General features: G+C 43.6%; 1 protein-coding gene across 1 annotated transcript in view; it reads right to left on the reverse strand.

Annotated features, from left to right (window-relative positions):
* The window catches only part of ZMIZ1 (zinc finger MIZ-type containing 1), a 214227-nt gene that overhangs the window by 65592 nt on the left and 132625 nt on the right, over positions 1-16010 (reverse strand). The gene's annotated exons all lie outside the window — the stretch shown is intronic.

Below are 16010 nucleotides of genomic sequence, written 5' to 3' on the forward strand. Positions count from 1 at the left end.
CCTTCCCCATGTAGTAAGGAGTCTAATGGAGAGTGTCCTGGGCCTGGTTCATACACTGTGAGACCTGGTGGAGACAGACCTGTCACCAAACTGGGCAGCCGGCATTTTACTAAAGACCTACTATGTGCAAATCACAGTGCTAAGCACTGAGAGTTCAGAGATAAAAATTAAACAGTCCCTGCCCTCAAAGGGCAGGGGACAACATGCACATAGATGAATGTATGCAAAATGAAAAAAAGAGTTTTCAGAGGAAAGCATTAGCAGCTGGGGAGTCAGAGTCCAAAAGGCTTCATCTACAAGGGAGTATCTGAGCGGGGCTTAGAAGGAAACTAGCAGGTGGGTGGTACAATGGCTAGAGCACCCCCCAATGATGGCTTGTCCTTGAGAACTGATGCAGAAGATAAGAATGGCGACATCCAAGAAATGAGGTAGACCAGGCTCATGGTGACAGTGAAGAACAATGGGTAGATAGCCTTAGAGCTGACCTAATATCCTTGAAAAAGGAAGAGAACCAGACAATGGTCTCCAGTGTGCTGGCTATCAGGGGATGTCAATTTGGATGTACCCTGGCTGGATGATCCTAGGCAAGTCACTTAATCTCTAGGCAATCTCTAAGCTAAGGGTTTTTAACCTTTTTTTGTTTCAGAGACCTTCCTCCCCTCCTTTGGTGAAGCCACTCAATCCTTTGAATATTGTTCAGTTGATTCAGTCACATCCAAGTCTTTGTGACCCTATTTGAAGTTTTCTTGGCAAAGATATGGATGTGGTTTGCTATTTCCTTTTCCAGCTCATTTTACAGATGAGGAAACTGAGGCAAGCTGGTTTAAGTGGCTTGTCTAAGGTCACATAGCTAGTGAGTAACTGAGGTCAGATCTGAACTCAGATCTTCTGGACTCCAGACCCAGTGCTCTATCCATTGCACCATCTGGCTGACCTCAGCATGATGCTTTTATAAGACATAATATAAACCAATAATATTGAAATATAGCTATCAAAATGTTAAAAAAAAATTGTTCATGGAAGGGCAGCTGGGTGGCTCAGTGGATTGAGAGCCAGGCCTAGAGACGGGAGTTCCTAGGTTCAAATCTGGATTCAGACACTTCCCAGCTGTGTGACCCTGGGCAAGTCACTTGACCCCCATTGCCTACCCTTACCACTCTTCTGCCTTAGAACCAATACACAGTACTGATTCTAAGGTGGAAGGTATGGGTTAAATATATATATATTTACCTTCTATATACACATACACACTCTCAGGCTAAGAATCCCAGGATTAAATGCTCTAAGGATTTTAGAGAAAGACTAGAGACTCTACTATTAGAGGATGCAAATATGAAAACACCTAGGGAGGCAGTGATCTACACTGGTAGGGGGAAAATGCACACACTGAGAAGATCACAGATCCACTGGAGTAACACATTCTAAGCTGAAGGCTGTCAGAAGAGGCCTCGGCCACTCTGGGCATTCTAGGATGGAATACTTAGCATGGTGGTAACCTGTCAGCTCCTATAGCACAAAGAACATGAAAGCACCATGTAAATGTCAGCTGTTATTATTATTAGCTTGTCTGCCTGGGTACCTGGACACCAATTCATAGAACACTGGTGTCTGTCTGGTGGGGAGCATGTTTTTTTTCTTCATGTAGCTCAGCTTGCTTAAGGTGGCATAATTGATGGAATAGTTCTAGAAGGAATGATTAAAAAGTCCTACTTTAGGGGAAATTTTAGGATGTGGTCAGGTCCAAATTTAACAGCCACCCCCCACCCCCACTTATTTGCAGAAGCAGGGAACCAAGTGTGTGAACCACTAAATTGTTGTGATTTTTCTATAGCACGGCTTAATTTTGCTGAACTGTTTCCCTCTCCCTCTCCCTCTGCCTCTCCTTGTCTCTCTGGCTCGCTCTCTCTNGCTCCTATAGCACAAAGAACATGAAAGCACCATGTAAATGTCAGCTGTTATTATTATTAGCTTGTCTGCCTGGGTACCTGGACACCAATTCATAGAACACTGGTGTCTGTCTGGTGGGGAGCATGTTTTTTTTCTTCATGTAGCTCAGCTTGCTTAAGGTGGCATAATTGATGGAATAGTTCTAGAAGGAATGATTAAAAAGTCCTACTTTAGGGGAAATTTTAGGATGTGGTCAGGTCCAAATTTAACAGCCACCCCCCACCCCCACTTATTTGCAGAAGCAGGGAACCAAGTGTGTGAACCACTAAATTGTTGTGATTTTTCTATAGCACGGCTTAATTTTGCTGAACTGTTTCCCTCTCCCTCTCCCTCTGCCTCTCCTTGTCTCTCTGGCTCTCTCTCTCTCTCTCTCTCTCTCTCTCTCTCTCTCTCTCTCTCTCTCTCTCTCATCTTCCTTTTAAATTCTTTGTTATAAAGGATGGCTTTCCGGGAAAGGAAGGAAGAATGATCTCAGGATTACAGATGCAGGCCAACCTCCTCATTTTCCAGAGGAAACTGAGACCAAAGGGGGTTAAAACGTGACATTCCGAGGAATCCCTGGAAAAATGTTGGTGACACAAAAACAAAAGATGTCAACAAGTTTTGAAAAATAAGATGCAGTCAGGCCAGAAATACTGGGTGAAGAATAATCAAATTGTGAGAATGAAAAAAAAAAGCATTTCTAGCTAACACTTCACAATGGAAAATGTAGGTGATGTGAAAACAAAAGATATCAATCCATTTTTAAACAGATGGGGTCAGGCCAGAAATGTTAACAGCAGAAGGCTAAAAATCTTAGAATGAAAAATAGCATCATCAGGTAACATTTTCCATCTCTTCTAATAAAGAAAGACACCAATTAGTCCCTCATTGCTTACAGTGTCAGCTCTGTGAGGGCAGGGACTGTCTTTAAAAAAAAAGAAGAAGAAGAAGAAGAAAAAGAAAACAAAATACCCTGCATCCCTAGCATAGTGCTGTGTGAATAGTGAGGTTCAGAATGAATCAGTGTAAGGAATTCACTCACGGTAAAGCTGGTGGAAGCCATTATTCAGAACCACTGTAGAGACCCCAGGTGAATTTGGTAAGTCACAGGGAGGTTTGAATGAGACTCTTTTGAATGGTCTGTGTGTCCTGGAAAGGGGTCACTGTGTCATCTCTAAGATCCAGCTCCTCCTTTAATTAGTAGTCTACTCTGGGATTCCAGCTACCAGCCACGCCAGACTCGGGGGTATGCAGCCATGGCCTCTGGGAGAGGAATGCTAACCTACCCCTGTTCAGATGTCTGTAAAGACTACTGGATCGGAGACTGTCCCAGGTAGAAGGGATCTGAGATTCTATGTAATCTGAAGGAAATACCTGAGTTCAAATCTGACCTCAGCCACTTACTTTGGGGCCCTGGGTAAATCACTTCACCTCTTTCTACCTCTTCTTTTTGACTTTGCCATCTACAAAATGGGAATAATAATAGGATTACTTCTTGATTTGTCTTAATTCAATGGAGAAGGAAAGAAAAATTACTCCAGTATTTTTGCTAAGAAAACCCCCATATGGAGTCATAAAGAGTTGACAACACTAAATGACTGAGTAAGTATAAAAAGAGATAATATTTGTATAATTTGTAAAGTGCTTTGCAAACCTTAAAGCCATCATTATATATACAGTTACTTGTATCTTTACATAGATGTGCATGTTCACTTTTCAGTCATGTTCCAACTCTTCATGACCTCATTTGGGGTTTTCTTGGCAAGGATATTAGAGCATTTTGCCATTTCCTTCTCTAGCTCATTTTTTTAACAGATGAGGAAACTGAGATAAGTAGGTTACACAGCTAGTAAGTGTCTGAGGCTGGATTTGAACTCAGGAAGATAAGTCTTGACTCTAGACCTAGTGGTCATGGAACTCATAAGTACCAAAGTCAACATCTGAGTCTTGGTTCTGATCCCCAGTCCAACATTCCTTCCACTGGCCCTTTCTAGGAACCAAGATTTTCAAAAGGCCACTACCTTAACGTACAATGGATGGCTGGGCAAAAGCAGCTGCCTCTCTGCTTCTCCCCAGTGGAGGGTAGTTGCCCAGTGTGGCAAGGCAACCAGCCACTGAAGCCAGGTTAAGCAGGAGGAAGCTGCTCTCAAGGATCAACACAGAAGAGGGGGAAAAGTTATACTGAAAATGCTGCCATCTTCCCATTGTCTGGATGTGCCCCACTCGAACCTATCTGGCTTTGCAGTTCAGGCAAGGGTCCTTAGCCTGGGTTCCACACTGAGGCTTCAGAGACAGATTTCAGGAGAATCCGTGAACTTAGATGGGGGAAAAAAATCTACCTTTAATAGGTAGATTGAATTTGACTGAAATTTGACATTTTCAATAATAAAATTGAAATAGATTTGACCACCCTGTTCCAAGGGTCCAAGGCATATACAGTTTTATTTTATTTTCCACCTTAGAATCAACACTATGTATTGGCTCCAAAGCAGAAGAGGGGTAAGGGCTAGGCAATCGGGATCAGGTGACTTGCCCAGGGTCACACATCTAGGAAGTATCTGAGGCCAGATTTGAACCTAGGACCTCCCATCTCTAGGCCTGGCTCTCCATCCACTGAGCTACCCAGCTGTCCCCAACATATACAATTTTAAAGAATTCATGAGGGGCTAACTTGTGGATGTGTGTACTTAGCTTATCTAGTACTTGTCAAAATAGGGCAGACAAATGCCAATGAGCCATAGAACTTCAATCTAGATGGGGAGATAAGTATGAGAGAAGTTTGGTGGTTGGGCACTGAGGTCATTACCAGGCAGGCAAAGCCAAAGGCTGTCATTAGAGTGGTGAGCAGGAGGCAAAGAGGTAGTAGGGTAGACTCACAAGCCTGGAAAATGGCGACATAGAACCTTTGAAGCTTTCTTTCCTACTACATATAATAAGGCACAACTCAGATTCATATGTTATAGCATCCTTGTTACTGGCACAAAACAGACAACACCCACTTTTTCCCCTAAAGATATCAGAGAGAGAGAGAGAACAAGAGAGGAGGGGTGGGAGGGAGGGAGAGAGAGAGAGAAAAGAGAGAAAAGGGAGGGGAGAGAGAGAAAAGGGAGAGAGAGAGAAAGAGAAAGGGGGAGAGAGACAGAGAGAAAAGGGGGAAAGAGAAAGAGGGAGGGAGAGAGAAAGAGAGAGAGAGAGAGAGAGAGAGAGAGAGAGAGAGAGAGAGAGAGAGAGAGAGAGAGAGAGAGAGAGGCCATTTGACATTTGGGTGATTGTCTGGAAAACTGCAGGTTGCTTCCTGGACCTGTTTGCACTTATTATATAAATACAAGCAGAGCACACATCTGTCGCAGCTGGATAGGGAAGCACACTGCATCCTACAGCTATTCAATAAGATAAAACAAACTAGAAATGAATTTCCAGATTACACTATTCATCCTTGGCATGCTTAGTTACCGCCTTTTTTATTTTTTTAAATGCTGGCGGCACTGGGAGCATCTCAACTCATTGAAACTCGGAGCACGGGAACTACAGGATCGCAGGATAATGAAGGAAGGGATAAAGAAATGAGCACAAAGGACAGCCACAGATGGTGCTGTCTTTCCCTACTCTCTGGCTGTAGAGCAGGCAAGCAGCTGCCTTTCTTCTCCTTTTCCTGATCAGGCAGAATGGCCTTTGCAGAGAGGCTTGGACCCCTTTCTGCCCCAGAGTAATGACAGGGTAAGCCATCGAATGCCACAGTCACACCCTAGCTCTTTGCCACCCTCCTCCCCCAGCCATAGCTCATGTGTTGGGGGACATAGTTCAGACTCCTTCCCTGAAATGTCAAGTAGGCACCTCAGCTTGCCTTTTAACCCAGAGATAAGCTCTAGCCGAGTTCAAGTCATTCTCCTCTTTTCCTTAAACTTGATAGAGGCCCTTTTATAGTGAAAGTGAATTTTTTCCCCTTAAATGGAAAAAACAAACAAACCACCCAGCAACAAAGGCAAATCCATGCCCCCAACTTAGCCAGTAATGGAAGAGAAAAATATTAGATCATATATGTAAGTATATATGATCTAGTGTTTTAATATTTTATATATAATCGTAATATACATATTATATTACATACAATGTACACACTAACATGTGACCTATATGATCTCGAGGGGTACGTGTCATGGACAGCCTGTACAATATATCTCCACATCTACAAGGGATAAGTGCCCAACCTGGCACATATTCTTTTCCTTTCTTGGCACAAGCTCTCTCCCTGTCTCAGGGGCTGCTGGTCCTGGGGCATCAGGGCTATGCCAAAGACTTGTGTCCTGGCCCCAGGCATGGATGCAAGAAGTGTGTGCTTTTATTATGGTATAAGCCAAGTCAAGTGGTTGGGAGGCAAATGTTGATAAGTACAACCCCACCTAAAGGAAATCGGGGGGCAGCTGCCAGAGAGAGAGGGAGAAGGAAAGAAGGAGAGAAAGGAAGAAGGAAAAGGGGAGAAAGGAGAGCCAGAATCAGAGAAAGAGGCAGGTGAGAAGCCGGAGAAAGCACATGCCTTTCTGTGGTATTTCCGTGCCTATGCGAGCAGATACAGCTCATCAAAGAACCATGTATCTGTTCTTCAAGGAAGGATCCGCCTCGTTGGGCTCAGAGCCTCATCACCAGGATGGCCAGAGGTGGATGAGGTTCTGTTTTGATGGGTTTCTTTTGGGCCATAGAAGCTTTTGAAGCTCATCTTAATAAGTCTATATGGGGAGGCAGCTAGATGATTCAGTGGATAGAAAGTGCCAGATCTGGAGTTGGGAGGTCTTGAGTTCAAATTTGGCCTCAGATTCTTCCTAACTGGGTGACCCTGGGTAAGCCATTTAACCCCAATTGCCTAACCAATAAACAGTGTTGATTCTTTTTTCTTTTCTTTTTTTTAACCCTTACCTTCTGTCTTAGAATCAGCTTGAACAAGAATGATAAGGACTAGGCAACAGCTAAGAAGTGTTTAAAGTTGGATTTGAACCCAGGACCTCCCATCTCCGGGTTTGGTTCTCTTTCTACTGAGCCACCTAGTTACCTCTACATATTGATTCTAAGATTGAAGGTAAGGATTAAAAAAAAAATCCTAGATGGGTTGAGCTATACACCAGTGGTAGAGTGTCTACACTGCCAAATTCTAGAGGGACTGAAGCCAGAGGACATATGTGAATTGTCTCTCTATGCATGGGTTCTCCCTCACTTCTTGTCTGGCATTTAACTAAATAATATTTACTATATGTGGGTATCTATCAGAATATGCGGACACCAATACGTAGATGTACTTGTGTGTATATACATACTCTCCCAGATTATGTCCTATGGCAGAATGTAAGCTCCTGAGGACGAGGACTGGCTCATTTTGGGCTTTGTCTCCCTAGCCCCCAGCACAATGCCTGGCACACAGGAATGCCAGGATCTGTCGTGCCCGGGTGGCTCCCTGTGTGTCTCCAAGCCCCCACGGATGAGTTTCCATTCCTCTATCGGTGTGTGCTTCTGACTGTTATTGCCACTCCCGTGGTTACCTTTAGACTAACTCTGCTTTTATGTTGGTAGAGTGGTTTGCTGACATTATCTCATTTAATCTCATCAAGAGCCACTGGGGCTCTGGGCAGTTATGAATTTTCCTACTCTCCAAGAGGAAGGGGGAAATCCCCACTCCCTGCTGGTATCAGGCCAGCCACAGCAGCAGTTCATAAGGGAGAAATCAAAGTGAAAGGGTGAGGTGAAGACCGACAAGCTCCCAGCACCCTAAGGGCTCTGTGGGGAAATCCTGGGGAGCTTTCCCCATTTAGGGGAGAAACCCAAGCTCAAGGAATAAAGTGAGTGATCCAACACATCTGATGATCAGCTCAGGACCTTCACGTTCATACTCATCAGGCACTCTCACTTGCATCATGGGCAGCCTGCAACATTATCATCTGATGACTGCCCTGCATCTCTGTGTGACCTAATGAAGGCTACCAATTTGTAGATGGTGAAGAACAGAGCTTCCTTTACATGAAAGATGGCATAGGTCAATACAACCATTTCAGGATTGTAATGCAGCAAATATAACATAACAAACATTTATTAAGTACCTAATATGTTTGGGGCAGCTAGGTGGCTCAGGAGATAGAGCACTGGCAGTCTTAAGTCAGGAAGATCTGAATTCAAATAAAGCCTCAAACACTTATTAGCGGTGTGACCCTGGGCAAGTCCCCTAATCTTCTTTGCCTCAGTTTCCTCATTTGTCAAATGAGCTGGAGAAACAAGTGGCAAACCATTTGAGTTTATTTCTGACAAGATGTCATAAAGAGGAGGACACGAATGAAACAACCAAACAACCACCAAAAAAAAAATCGATGAAAATAAATTAAAAACAAAAAAACAAAAAAGGAAAAATCACCAGGACCTGGCAACTCTGGATATGAACAGGTAAGGAGGCTGGATGAAAATGTAGGCTAAGGCGGCGAATGCAGAAGAATGAGTGAATGGTGATGCTGCAGACAGAAAATAGTAAAATCAGAGGGGCCGGTCCCATTACAGCTCTTTTTGGTTAGGAGGGGAAGATGGTCAGAGAAGGGATCAATGGGGATCTATGGATTTTCTAATGCATTTCATTTGCTTTATACACATGCCTGTCAATGAATACAATCTTCGAATTGGGCGATTTAGCTGGGCGGATCCCAAAGTGCTGGGTAAGCATCTCCCAGCAGCCAGACACACTGAAGCACTCCCTGGAAAGAAAAATAGAGCAGATCCCCACACTAATCTATTTACCTATTATGAGACCCAGGTATTAGTTACAGCTTATCACCTCAGTCAATCACCTCCCCTTGTTAGGAACCATGCTTCTTAAAGGGGTAGGGCTGAATAAACTGTTATTTATAAGGAGAAACTATATTTACCGCGAAGGCTGCAGAGGAGGAAGAGAGGAAGGCTGGCAGCTAGGTAATATCAATTGGGCAGCCTCCCAGGGGGATGGCAAAGGGAGCACAATTGGATTACTGCATCCTCTCTGCGGCAGACAGTTCTGTGGGAGGCTTGCCAGACTCATTTATTATCCCACTGCAATGGGGATATTTAAGGCAAGAGAAGCCCACATCTAGCTGGGGACCAAATTCTGGCTACCCATCAATCTGAAAGCCCTAGGCAGGAGGTAAGAAGGCAGCTTGCTAGAAGGAAATCCTCACACAGATGCAATTTTCCCAAAAAGCTCCAGAAATCATTGTTAGATGCTCAACAAACATCTCCTGGACTAGGTCTAAGGCACTGTGCTAGTCCTTGAGGGGATTCAAATAGGACTAAGACAGGATTGTTGCTTTAAAAAAAAGAAAAGAAAAGAAAGAAACAAACCCTTACCTTCTGCCTTAGAATTGATCCTCAGTATTGGATCCAAGACAGAAGAGCAATAAGAGCTAGGCAGTGAGGGCTAAGTGACTTGCCTAGGGTCATACAGCTAAGAAGTGTTTGAGGCCACTTTTGAACTAAGGACTTCCTGATTCCAGGTCTGGCAATCTATTCACTGAGTCACCTAGCTGCCCTAATAACTATCTATCTCAAGAGAGATCCTAATCGTTATCATTTTTAGAGCTGCAAGGGGCTTTAGAAGCAATCTAGTCTCTAAATTTTACAGATCAGGAAACTCAGGTTCAGAGGAATAATCACCAATGACATTTAGTAACACTATATATATATACATACACATATATGTATATATATATAAATATATATAATTATGTAATTATATAATATATCTACATGGGGCAGCTAGATGGCACAGTGGATAGAGTACCAGACCTGGAGCCAGGAGGTCCTGAATGCAAGTCTGGCCTCAGACATTATGTGATCCTGGGCAAGTCACTTCACCTTTGCCTTAGTTTTCTCATCTGTCAAATGCTCAAACCAGTCTGGTATCTTTGCCAAGAAAACCCAAAATGGGATCACAAAGAGTTGGACGTGACTAATGAATGCGCGCGCACACACGTGCACAGAGCCCCACTGGGGACGTACAATAGTAGAAAACAAGAATCCCTTCTCTCATGAAGATCACAGTCCAGTTGTGTCAATGTCTCTTTTAAGATGGAGAGAGCCAAACTTGGAATGCTCTTCTGAACTCATGCTAATCCCTCATCCCCTTTTCCATTTTTAAGGGAAGTCTGGACTTACCACAACATATACTGCCCAAATCTGCTTTCCTCCACAAAGGAGTTTTGGTTCTCTGTATTTGTCCATTTCCTTTTTCTCCTTTAAGGTGTGTTCACTTTGAACCTCCCCACTTCACCCTACGCCTTCTGAGAAGTCCCTTGTCCTGTAAAAACTACCAATGCCACTGAGAAATAGTGGCCAGAGATGGGGGTGGGGAGGGGAAAGGGAAGGGCCATGCTCTGGACAGAACAAAAGGAAGCTTAAATTGACCAAAAAATCTCAGAGTTGGAAGGACCTTCAAGGGCCATCTAGTCTTATCTGAACAAGAATTCCCTCTATCAAATTGATAAATAAGTGATAAATTTATCAAATTGATAAATAATTGATAAATAAATAACCAAAAGTTAAAGAGATCTAAGTAAGAAAGTGCAACAACCAGCTCCTTGTACACAGTCATTCTACTTTCAGGAAGCTTTAATACTTAACAAAATTTTCCTTTTATTAGGCTTAAGTTTTCCCCTCTGCAATTTCCACCAAATTTCCAAAGGGCAACACATATACCTGTTAAATCTCTCAGCCTGCCATGCCCATCCTATAAAAGAGAATGAGGCAGGGAGAGAAGAGCCTGGGAGCCCAGTTTGGGGCGAGTGATCAATAGGGGTCTGTTGGACACGTAATCTTGGCCTTAGGTTCAAAAGCTATTGGGGGCTTTGGTTTCACTCTTAAATGAGACAGTTATGATAGGCTCCACAGCTCACCTTATTGTAAGTCCTAAAATAAATCTGGTTATCAACTTGGAAAAAGGGACACTGAATCACAGGATAACAGAATGTTCAGGGTCCTTTTAAAACATCTAACCCAGCAGCTTCGATTTATAAATGGGGAAATAGATATCCAGAGAAAGGATATGACTTGCCCAAGGTAACCCAGCAAGACGATCATAAGATCATACAATCATAGAATTAGAGCAGGAAGGAAACTCAGAGGATACATAGTCTAACCTCCTCGTTTTATAGATGAAGAAACAGGTGCCTAGAAGGCTAACGTGCCCAAGGTCACAGAGGTGGTAGATGGCAGAGGGGGTTTGAGCCTGTTTTCTCTGATTCTGGGGTCACTGGATGGAATTGCCTTTCCCAAGCATCAGGGTTTGGGGATTGAACCCAGGTCATCTGATTCCATTTTTCATAGCTCTTTCTACCCTTTCGACTAGATTGCCCAAAGGTGACACAGAACCAAGGGTATATGCCCAGCTACATCACGTATATACCCACATACGTCTGAAAATAGAAACCCAGTGCACCCACCTACATCACACGTATACCTGAAAATGTCAATACAGAAACAGGGGTGTGCACCCACCTACCCACAGGCAAATTCCCAGTACAACTAATAATCTTGCCCATTTGATACACGTAGTTGACTCTGATGACCCTGGTCCAGGGGCTTCACATAAATCCTAAAGAGGCCCCCTTTTCCCTTTTCCTCCTCCTTTCAGCTCTTCCTTCGGAAGCTGCTGACAAGAGCATTACGGGGGCAGCATGTGAAACCATGTCATGTGCTGCTGTGCAGGCAGAAATGTGTGGTGCCAGGAAGCAAGAATCAATTCTTCTAGCAGCAGCTGCTGCCGCCACCGCCGCCACCATGGCTCCCCCCTCCCTTCGTGCTCCCTAATTGATATATTATTGCAACCACTGAAAAGAAGACTGGGCCCCAGAGAAGGAAATGCAGCCGGAGGGAGGACGGCCAGGGGAGCAGAGGCTCTTTCCTCTGACTTATCTGTGGCGAGGCTTCTCATCCCTGGGTCTACCCAAACAGGAGCCCTTCCCAAGAGGGGAACACGGGGACTGTGCCAAAACTGAACCAGTTGGGTTCTTGGGAAGGGAGGAAATTTTGGCTTCGGAGTTTCCTGAAGCCAAAGGAAAGGAGCTGGGGATCCCTAATCTAGAGGGTCTTTTTGGACAGAGAGCAGGCAGGGAACCATTTTGAACCCTTTAGTCTGCATTCCTCTGAAGCCAGAGTGGCAGGAGATTCCATGAAAGTCCAGTCTTTCTCATAGTCTGTGTCTCCCAGCCACTCACCATAGGCTTTCTCTGTTTTTTAATTTGGAGAACAAGAAAGTCAAATTTTAAAAAAAGGTTGGGATTGGAGGGAGGGAGGAAGGAAGGAAGGCAGGCAAGCACGAATGGGGATTTCCTATAGCTTAGTAACTGTGGTTTCTCTGGTAAGAAGAGCCCTTGTGAGTCCCCTTCCTCCTCCTCTACTCCCCCCACCCCTTGCTAGCTTCCCAGGAAGGCAGCTGCAAACAACAGCTCACATCATTACTTCATACTTCCTTTAAACAGAAAATAAGGCCACCTGGGGACACTGGGAGGCCCTGGAGGTGTAGAAATGAGGAAGGAGTGTAGCTTCAAGAGAATTGAAACAATTTTGAATTGTGTAAAAAAAGTCACTAAGTTGTTTCTAACCATCGACTCAGCCATGACATTACTAAGCACATAGCCTAAAAAGATCAGTGACAGGAAGAAGCCCCTCATAGATAACAAAATGTTCAGAGCTCTCCCTTTTTGTATAGAATGCTAGCTGGTTGGGGAAACTGTGGCATGAGAACGAAAAGCAACATTATTGTAGCAGGAGACGGCTTGAAGGAGGGGGCTGAGGTTGGCTGCAGTGTTCCTTTTATTTTAATTGAGATGTTTTGTTTTTATATCATCTACATTTCCCAATGTTTTCCGCTCCCCTCCTTGAGAGCTGTCCTTTACAATAAAGAAGAAAAAAATAGGGGGGAAATTTTTCAGCAAAACTAACCAACATATCAAGAAGAAAAAATAGGGGGGAAAAATTCAGCAAAATAAACTGATGTATCAAAAAAGCCTGCCATTATATGCAGGGTTCCACACTCACAGTCGCCCATATCTGAAAAAAAAAAAAAAAACAAACCCAAAATGTGGGGTGGGGTGGGGAGGAAGTACCATCTCTATGTCTTTTTTGGTACCAACTCCCAGTGATTTCTTAAAGCATGATTGCCCTTCCCTTTTCTCCTACCCACCCTGAAGGTTTCTTACTCCTTAAAATAGCATCCTGAAATCACATCACCATAGTCCGGGGCACATTGCAAGCTTTTACGTAAACTTACTGAGAAAGGAGAGGGAAAATTACAAGGAGAATAAGCTGGTGGGAAGCATTCCAGGAAAGGAATCCCTGAGTTCTAGGCCTGGTTCTGCTACTAACCTATCAGGTGGGCTCTGGGTAAGTCACTTCAATCTCCCCAGGGCTCAATTTCCTCATCTGAAAAATGGAGATAACAACCCCCTCCCTACCTCGTTTACAGAGTTGTTGTGAGGACTAAATGAGACAATACCCATGAAAATGTGATGAACCACGACAAAGCATCCTGATGAGGGATTATTATCAAAGGAAAGCCAGGAGAGAACAATGATAGAAGAAAGGGTCCTAAGAAAGGGAGCTGGGAATTTTAGGTTCTATATAACTCAATAGTGTGATGAGGTAGCCAAAGCAGCTCACAGAAGAAGAATATTGTTCAGAAAGAGCGAGATAATAGCCAGGTTGTTGTTCCTTGAATGGCGTGTGGAGGTGCTAAGCACAGAATTTAAAAAATGGCCTTCTTCATTACGGGGGTGTCTAATGCCATTTTGGTTCCAAAGGAGAGAGGCTGATTGCCTTTGGACCACACTTGGAATACTAGTGTTCAGTGCTGGGGTACCATACCTTATGAAGGACACTGAGAGAAATAAGCACATCCAGGAGGTGAGTGAGGAGACTGAAGACTCAGCCATGTGAAGAATGGATGGGGAAACTAGAGATGTTCAAATGAGAAATGACAAGACTTAGGGTAGTCTGGGAAGGGGGAAAGAAATGGGGAAGAATGCAGGGCCGAGGAAATATGGCCATTATCGTCGTCTTCTGATACTTGACTGGTACTCAGTCTCCTCAGGAATCTCTGTCCCTGGGGCCCCTCTGATTGGAGGGTGGAATGGAAAGCTCCTTCCAGAACTTCCATTTAAGGAGGGCACCAAGTATTTCTTCATTTCCCACCCACCTACATACGTGTGGACTACATCATGCTCCCTGCATCAGGTACTTCCTTCCCACCCCTTTTAGCTTCTTTTTTATGTGTCATCATCCTGTCATTAGATTTTAAGCCCCTCGAGGGCAGGGACTATCTTACTTTTTTTAAATTTGCATTTCCAGCCCCTTTAGCACAGTGCCTGACACATAGTAGGTAATTCATAAATATGTTGCCCGCCATGTGGAAGTGGGAGAGAGTAGATTTTTTCTTGTGGCTTTGAAAGGAAAACAAACAAACCAGGAGAAATGGGTGAACGCTAAGATGAGGTAGATTTCAGATCCATACAAAAACCAATAAAGCTGGCCAGAAATTCAGTGGTCAGTTTTGGAAGAGAGTAAGAACTACACATTACTGAAAGTCTTCAAAGAAAGGCTCCTTGACCTCTTATCAGGAATGTTGTAGAAAGGATTTATGAAAGGATTTATTCTTTAGTTTTGGTTAGGTCTAGATGAACCTGAGGAACCTTTTAACTTTTAGGTTCTACTATCTTAAGAAAAAATTGGATTCTCATTATCAGAAAGTGAAATGCATCCATAGCCAATGATACCTTCCAAAGTTACCTACTTTAGAGTGATCTGGGGAAATGTTTAGATCTTGAGCAAATATCATCTCTGTTCCTGTGTCTCTTCACCAAATCTCAGAAAAGCCAAGGGTTAACCCCACCATGTATCTCTAAATTCTGCAGGGATGAATTTGGGAAACTTGATGCTTCTCACTATTTTTAGGACTTCTTCCAAAGGTAATCTTGCTCCCCACCCCCAAAGAGTTGGGTGCTAAGTACCCAAAGATAAGGGAGGGGAAATAGGGAGAAGGGTGACGGGTTAACATAGGAGATGACAGGTTAAAAGAAAGACTTTCTACAACTCAGAAACTTTGTTTTGGAGCTCTGGGAGAATTCCTGAAACATTCCAGCATCCTTGCCAGGAAGGGCTAGGTCTACTATAAAAATCTCTGCAAAGCTCAATATTGCCATTTATTTGAGTGCTGGGCTGATGGCACTTCTTAGGAAGAACCTTCCAAAACAAAAGATGAAGGGGCAGTTGGGTAGCTCAATGGATCGAGAGCCAGGCCTAGAGATAGGAGGTCCTAGGTTCAAATCTGGTCTCAGATACTTCCCAGCTATGTGACCCTGGGCAAGTCACTTGACCCCCATTGCCTACCCTTACCACTCTTCTGCCTTGGGGCCAATACACAGTCTTGACTCCAAGAGGGAAGGGAAGGGTTTAAAAAAAAGAAAAACAAGGGATGAGGTGAGGACAGAAATTAACAAGTTTTCTGAAATCCCTTAAGCGCTTCCATAATATTTTGGGATGTCTTCTAGAATCTCTTTTTATTCTGGATTTCTGGCTCTGTCTGACCAACTGGCTAATTGATTCGCATCTCTCCCCTTATGCCCCTCTAAGTATGATCACTGTTCTCAGAGAAAGAAAAGATCTTTGCAGAGGTGGGGATCTAGGGGAATGGAATACTATCTACACTGTTAGCGTCAGCTAGTAGTATTGGTTAGTGTTTTTTTCCCTTTCTTTCTGGCCCAGTGGTTACAGGAGAGAGGAAGCACAGGATCATACATTTAGAGCAGAAAGGGATGGACTGTGTAGGCCATCTAGACCAACTCCCTCATTTTATAGATCAGGAAACTGAGGCCCAAAGAGATCCACAGATACACAGGCCATTAAGTGGCAGAGTCTGGATTTGAAGTCAGGCCTTCTAACTCTTGTCCCTTTGATTGTAATATATATATATATATATCCTCTCAAATTTCCTTTTCAGAAATGAAGATATTATAAAATAAAAAAAATTTTAATGCTAAAAAAAAGAAACCCCGTCCAATTTCTCCTCTCATCAATTCTTTGCAGCAGTG

This window comes from Gracilinanus agilis, chromosome 2, assembly GCF_016433145.1.
Source record: "Gracilinanus agilis isolate LMUSP501 chromosome 2, AgileGrace, whole genome shotgun sequence".
Lineage (NCBI taxonomy): Eukaryota > Metazoa > Chordata > Mammalia > Didelphimorphia > Didelphidae > Gracilinanus > Gracilinanus agilis.